Here is a 7,981-nt window from a genome sequence, read left to right as displayed (position 1 = left end):
GTTTCATCACTGAATGTTTCCACTCAGAACCTCAGTGCTACAAACACACTGTGTGCGCACACCGTGGCGAGCATCAGCAGTATTCACAGTAGAGGATGAGGACTTGAAGATGGGGCCAGAAAATATGAACCCGGCCCGAAAGACGAGAAGACGGCTACGACGTCACTTCCTTTTCAACATGCTGACTCATCAAACATTCAACGGCTGCTCCACTCAACTAATGGAAGAAGAAACATGAGACCAACAGACAGAAACACACACCTTGGTAGGCAGGTGGTTTAAGTTAAGACACATTCACTCGTTTCTACTCTGTAACGGTCTTTCAGGCTTCAAACGGAAGCTTGACAGAGTGACACCACAGACGACATGGGGTTGTGGAGAGTAAAATTGTGTCTTAGTCTCTTTGAAACTTTGTTTTCTATGTGACTTTGTGTTAGACAGGATTACCTTTCCTGTAATTTTCCTGCTGACACACAGAAACTGTCTAAAAATCTGAGACATGTCTACGCTAAGCTCAAGTACATCTGACAGCAAATCCTTTTCTTTACGTTTCTGGCTCTCTGCACATGCTACGCCAGCATTTTGCACACTCGAAAACTGAGAAATTGGAAATACTCCGTAAGTGGATGAATCCAAAAGCACTGGTCACATGTTTTCCTGTTGACAAGGAAAACTTGTGGAAAACAATGATGTTGGATGAGTAGAATTTATGGATAAGTGTGGTGAAATTCTGTGTTTTTCTTCCTTTGAAAAATGCCACAGAAAGACAAAAACCAAGAATAAACTGATTCTAGTGTTTAGATCCAAAGTTTAATCTTATTCCTTTGTACCACAAAGGCTCGGTCATTGTCCAAAATCTATTAAAAACATGTTCATACAATGAACACACACTAGTTTATTTTGATTAAATCACACATACACCGTCCTGCTGCCATAAAAAGTCACTAGAGCACCGAATGTGGATTAATCTGCCAGTGAAAATATTGCCTAACAAGTTCACAAATGTCTTCCTCTTTGGGTAACAATTGCTGAAAACTACAGTGACCGGCTGGTTTAGGAGTTATGTTATTTTGAGTATTTAAAAATGAAACTGTACATTTGTGAGCTGTTTTTAAAGACTTTCATCCTCAGTGGGAACCAATGGGCTTGAAGCTGAGTGCCACAGAAAGGAGGGAAGTCAGAGGGTGTTGAGAGACGGACGAACATATTGTTTAAAAGAAGTAACTTCCTGTCAGCTCTTAGCCTGTCTGTGATCACGTCACTCTCATTTTAAATGTGAGTATAGCCGATCGTACAGTTGTTGTTATTGAGGTGTATTGATATTGATTCTGTCAGACGACTTCATGATCGTAAGCTAACTGGCCACTGACTCATATTTAAATGTCAGATATGACAAATTTGTTTTCTACCAAAATATCTGATCTTGCTGACCATGCAATATCCACTTGTAGTGACTACAGCGTTATTACACTTATTTATGGTTATGTTGAGGCTCTCCCAGCACTTGAACATGGTCTAGTTTACTACAGGAAAAGTTCACAGTAACTTTAGACAACATGTTTATTTACATTTAACCAAAACCACCATCTTTCCCTAACCGTAACCAAAGCACTCGTGTTGCCTAAACCAAACCACAGACGGGCCTGTGGTTGTAAACCCCAGTCACTTGTGTGACAGTCGTTTGCTCTGTACGCCCAACATCCTCCCCATCCATGTCCTGATGACCTTGCTGCTGTTAATGAATGTAGCACTTCATTTATTCAGAAACAACATAAACCAGCCAGTGATTATGTTTCCTACAAAACTTATTTGCTATTGCAGTAAGATGAATAAAACTGTAATTTCTTGTAGACGTCATGGTCTGACTGTCTGCTGACTACTTGCTACAGCCGCCCATCTGATGACACAGTGTGTAACTGTGTGTATGTGTGACCTTCACAATCTCAGTAGTGTGTGTCTGTGTGAGAGTGTGTGTGTGTGTGTGTGTGAGAGAGTGTGTGTGTGCGTGTGTGTGTGTGTGTGTGTGTCTGTGTGTGCGTGTGAGAGAGAGTGTAATACCTCAGAGACATGAGTCGCGAGGAAACACTTCATCACTGCCGTCCTATTTACACACACACACAGTTGACTTTTCCTTTATACACTCTGTCCTTTTTGTACACACTTTCCTAACACCACCCCACACACACACACGTGCACACACACACCTCTCTTGCTCTCTCATCACCATCAGGCTACTAATTGTGTATTTGATAATAATCATCCAATCACATTTCATTACTGTCATCACTTCCTCTTTGTCACATGATAGAAAATTAATTAAAACTTCCTGAGAGCAGGTGCACACACACACACACACACACACACACACACACACACACACACACACACACACACACACACACACAGGTAGCTCCATAAATCACAGCAGACAGAATGGGAGTAATGAGGTGGCTAGCTGTTAGCTCTTTGTACTGTAGGCAGCACCTAGCTAGGTAAGCACACACACACACTCACACACTGTACTCCACATACTGCAATACTCTGAGTTTTACTGCTGCAGTGAGAAAGTAGAAAAGCATCTCTGGGGGAAAACACAGCTGTTATACACAGTTGTTAACACAAGTAGTGTGTGTGGAGTGTCGTCAGCAACAAAATTACTGAGCGAGCACAAAACTAAGTCAAGTATCTATTTGATTTTGTCAAAGGAAAAGTGCTATATGATATATAATAGTTAATTAGTGAGTTTTAGAGGTGTTGGTAGCTGCGGTTACCTTTGGACAGAGCCAGGCTAGCTGTTTCCCTCTGTTTCCAGTCTTTATGCTAAGCTAACTAGCTGCTGGGTCCAGCTTTATGTTTTACACAGTTAAAAGTGGAATCAATCTTCTTATCTTATTGTCTGCAAGAAAGCAAATTCATGAATTTTCCAAAATTTCCAACCATGTCTTTAAAAATCTTCTGAGTCACAAAATCGAGAGCGACCAGGAGCTTGTGAGCAACTGAAGACCAAACCTGTTGTTTCCCCACACACGATTAAACCGTTGATTACATTTAATTAAATATTGATGCAACGTTCACATCCTTCCTGTTTTAACAGAACAGCAATAAAGTTGTTACAATGAGCTCATTACACCTGCCTGCCACAGTACACAAAGCAAGGACAGATTTAGTACAGAAACAACAGTTTGTGCTTGCATCCGTGTGTGTGTGTGTGTGTGTGTGTGTGTGTGTGTGTGTGTGTGTGTGTTTCTCTGTAGGTTTCCAAACTAATCTGTCCTGACGTAACAACATGCTGCTTCTCAATCTGCCCACTGCTGGAGACCTGGCACAAACGCGCACACACACACACACAGACACGCATGAACACACACACAAACACACACACACACATGCGCGCGCACACACACACACACGCACACAGTGTTTAGTAATGTTGTCATGCTCTATAAATAGGTAAAATTGATTTGTGTGGAGGAGAGCGAGAGAGAGCGTTACAGTAGGATAAATCTACCTTTACTGTACAACTGGAAAATGTAAACTAACGGGCTGTCAGCGTGGACTTAAAACTACACACACACAGTTTTAGCTCGTTGGTGCTTCCTAATGTCCCTTTAGTCAGTTTACAAGCCGGTTAGTACAGTCAAAAACTAGTTAGTTCAGTCAAACTGCTGGTTTCTACTGACTAACAATCACTTAGTACAGTCTAACAGTCTTAAGTAAAATCCAGCAGCTCATTAGTACAACTTAGTCCAAACTAACAGCAGGTGAGTCTAACAACTAGTTAGTGCCGTCTAATAGCAGGTAAATACAGTCCAACACCAGATTAGTGCAGTCTAACTAGTTAGTCTGCTCTAACAGGAGGTACAGTCTGACAACTAGTTAGTACAGTCTAGTACTGTAGTGCTGTAGTTAGTACAGTCTAACTAAGTGTGTTTTTACAGTAGGTCACTACAGCCTAACCACTACAGGCTAAGCTGGGTAATTAACCGAAAAACTATCAAAATCGACTTAATGTTGCTCATGTCGGTTAATTTGGTTAAAATGTTCGTATGCGTTCACATCCATTTAAAAAAACCACAACCTCATGCCTCAGTCACGTGCCTCAACCCGAGCAGCTTATTCCTAAAAACGATACTGTGTCCATCGTTTGGGCACATTTTCATGTTGGTTGCAGTGAAGACGACACAGAACAGAAAGAAATCAAATGCAAACACTACAGAAAAACTATTTCAGTCTACCAGCAAGTTCGTATGGTTCAACAGCAGGTTAAGTGTCTAGCAACGAGTTTGTATTTCTAACAGCAGGTTTGTAGGTTTTCATTATCTGACACTGTGAGCGCTTCCTCAAACTGATGGGTTTAAAATATCTTTATTGCCTTTTTGAGCTGTGTAGCTGTTTTGGTCGGCTGGTTTGACCAGCTTACCAACACTGTCAGCAGTTGCAGCAGCAACAGCGTGAACAACTGCATGTACCTGTGTCTTTCACCTCACACAGTATCTCTGCCTCATATCTCTCACTCCTCGCCTCCTTCAACTGTCCCACGCTGCACTGGGGAGGCGCACCTCACAGAGATGTAGTCTAACAGCAGGCGTGTGTGCTCCAACAGTTAGTTAGTAGAGACTTGTAGCCTTTTAATCCTCACTAACAACCAGTTAATATGGCCTGACAATGGGTTGTTATGGTAGCGGGTTAGTATTGGCTACTGACGAGCTATGGTTTATAAGTACAGTTTAATTTAATGATTGATTTAATGATTAAATGACCGCCCTTTCCTCTGGTTCTTTCTTCTGATTGGACGATCAGCTCAGTGTGAATGTGTCTCTGTCAGCTTCCCTCTTCTACTTCTTCTTCTACTTTAATTAAGTTGATTAGTGTTAATTAGACTCACAGAGGCCGGAGACACACAGAGTGAAGGTCAAAACACCCAAACAAAGACCAGCACCTTAACAGGAGGAAACTTCTTCTGCTGGGAAGGAAGAAAAGGAAAGAGATGGAGGGACAACTGCAGCGATGGCGGCACTAAGTTTCCAGGTCACAAAGGAAAAGTAGGAAAAATGGAGGACGGGGAGAAAAGGAGGTAAAGATGCGAAGGTAGAAGTAGAGAAGGAAAGGGGAGATAGGAAAGGAGAGAAGGAGATAAGCAAAGGTGGAGATAGAAAAGGAAAGGAAAGGAGATATTTTAGGGATAAATCAGTTTTCAGGTCTTTTTCCGCTCAATCTACAGAGGAGCGCTACAGTCCACCTGATTAGACATCATTATCAGACGGATCAACACACACACACACACACACACACACACACACACACACACACACACACACACACACACACCAAGAGCCTGTCATTTTGTCACCTATGTGAAAATGAACAACATCTCCATGACAGAAGGAGAGAGAGACCGAGAGGACTCTGGACGATTCAGACTGTGTGTATGTGTGTGTGTGTGTGTGTGTGTGTGTGTGTGTGTGTGTGTGTGTGTGTGTGTGTGTGTGGGCTTTGTAACGGATTATCTGACAATAATGAAGCATGTTCAATACACACACAAGATTATACTGTCTGTCTGTCTCTACTTCAGCCCTGATTTGTAAAGAATCAGGTAGTTTTTATCTTTCAGTACAGTTTTCTAATGTTTTGATGTAAATGAATTAATGAGCAGAGGCCGAACCAACTCTTCTCCATGTGAAAACAAACTGTCAGTTACAGTGTGTCAGTCTGCCGCACCTCTCTCCCCTACACCCTGCATTCAATTTCATTCAAAAAACAATGCTAATAAATGAAACTCAGTATAAAAGCACAGACAAGAATAAAAACCACCTCAGAAAGTGCTGAGTAAAGTTAAAACAGCAGAACACGGTGAAAGACCTCATCAGGTGTCTCGTTATGTTCAGAACCTGAAAATATTCAATTTACTATAATGTAAGACAATAAAAGATCCTCAGGTTTGAGAACATGAAGCGATCTAATGTTTTTTATTTTTACTTGAAAGATTATCCACATAATTAACTCAAATTATCAAAAAAAGATGCTGCTTTATTTTAAGTGTATCTGCCAATTGATTTATTGACGTTGTAGCAGTTCTACATGAACAACTGAGAATTAAGTGAAAAAAACTGATTAAATGTCAGAGACTGAAACACAGGGAGGTCTCAGGAAGTGACAGCAAAATGTAATTTAAGTATGAAAAATTAAGTTTCTGTTCCACAGTGTTCTGATGCAGTAACATGAGAGTTAAAGCAGAAAAGAGACACCACTCTCATATGTAAATATGTTATCTTAGATTAGCATAAGGATTGTAAACAGGCTCTGTCCTAAAGTAATAAAATCCTCATTACAGAACCTCTGAAGTTCATTTATTAACATGTTAAATTACATTTTTTTATGAAAATAAGTAAACACATAAATATTATTGTTGAAATGCATTTGAAGTATGAAAAGTAAAAGTAGGCTACAGTTTTCATGTTTCATTGATGTTACATTATTATATATGAAAATCACTGATGAATTGATGCTGTTGCTGGTCAAAGTGGAGCTAATTTCAACCTCTCCATAAACTGTTTTGTACTTTTTACAGAAACCTGTAGTTTTTAGTTACTTTACAGATTATTATGATACATACAGATTAACGCATGTATTTCACATTTTACTGGACTTTTACTTGTAATGGAGTGTTTTTTAGTTAGTACCTTTACTAGTATTTACTCGAGTGCAGTACTTAAATACAAATTTGAGGTATATGTAGGTACTCCTTTAATTTACAAACTTTACAAAATAAGATTCTGAATACAAAACTGTGATAAACTGTATGAAAAAAAAAAAAAAAAAAAAAAATACATATATATATATATATATATATATATATATATACATACTTACGACTTTTCCTCGTCACAATTGACAGTAAACTGAATTATTTTGACTGCTGAGGAGATAAGTGACGGTGCAACCTGTCAAATGGACAATCCTCACCAGTTTCTTACATTTTTTAAAACCAAATAAAAGAGGGATTAATCAAGAAAATAACCAGCATATTAACCCATAATGAAAATTATCATTAGCCTAGTTGCAGACTTATATAAAATAAGTAAAATTTGGTCAACCTCAACCAACTACGACTAAGAGTAATAATTATCTAGTGATATACAAATAATAGAATATAGGCTTGTATCATTAGATAAACAGTAGGTTACAGTCACAAAGACCATTTCTCCGCATTCTGTATTTTCACTTTTTAAACTTCAAATACATTTTCCTGAAAACTTTCACTTAGGTAACATGTTTACAGTGAGGTGTTGGTACTTTTTACTTCAGTAAAGAATCTGAGTCCTCCACTGCTATTTTTACTGATGTTACTTCAGAAGAAGATGCGGGTACTTCTCCCCCCACTGCGCGACAGACAGACAGAAGATTATTTATCTTTTCAGCCACAGAGAGAGAAACTGATGTGGACAAAACTCCACAGAGACGCACAATACAGACACACGGGTCTGATCATTATCTAAAAATACAGACAGAAAACACGAACGTTTAAAAGAATCAGACTTATTTTTGTGGCTGACAGAAACAACCTGAAAGTGATCCGGACGAAAACCAGCGGACAGACCGTCTCCGGTGTTCGCGGTTTAAAGCCGCTGCTGCTGCTGCTGCTCGGTCCGTTTCATAACCTTCAACTAACAAGGAAAAAATAAAAGAAAGAAGGAGAAAAGGAGGAGGAATAAAAGAGGAGGAGAAGGAGGAAGGTGACTTACCGGAGGAGGTGGAGGAGTAGGTGATGGATGGATGAAGAAAGTAGAGTCCTGTTGGTTTGAAGCGCTGAACTCCGCTCACATACTCTGTCAGCTGCCGATCATTAATCAGTAATCAATAGCTTACTGAACGTGCCTGGGTCTCCTGTCTATGAGTCCGAGCGGGGGTTTGATTGATTGGGCATTGATCATCCATCCATCAGGTATCACTCCGGACACTGATCAACTCTGTCGGAGCAGCG

At 39.9% G+C, this 7,981-nt stretch overlaps 1 protein-coding gene across 1 annotated transcript in view; it reads right to left on the bottom strand.

The window, feature by feature from the left end:
* The window catches only part of znf385b (zinc finger protein 385B), a 56,739-nt gene extending 48,758 nt beyond the window's left edge, over positions 1-7,981 (bottom strand). The window contains exon 1 of the mRNA XM_023420863.2: positions 7,743-7,981. The gene's annotated coding sequence lies outside the window, so the exon portion shown is untranslated. The remainder of the gene's footprint in view (positions 1-7,742) is intronic.

Source organism: Seriola lalandi, unplaced genomic scaffold, assembly GCF_002814215.2.
Source record: "Seriola lalandi dorsalis isolate HSWRI2012SDOR001 ecotype SW California unplaced genomic scaffold, Sedor1 jcf7180002054659, whole genome shotgun sequence".
In the NCBI taxonomy this organism is placed as follows: Eukaryota; Metazoa; Chordata; class Actinopteri; order Carangiformes; family Carangidae; genus Seriola; species Seriola lalandi.
This window is presented reverse-complemented; position numbering and strand designations above follow the sequence as displayed.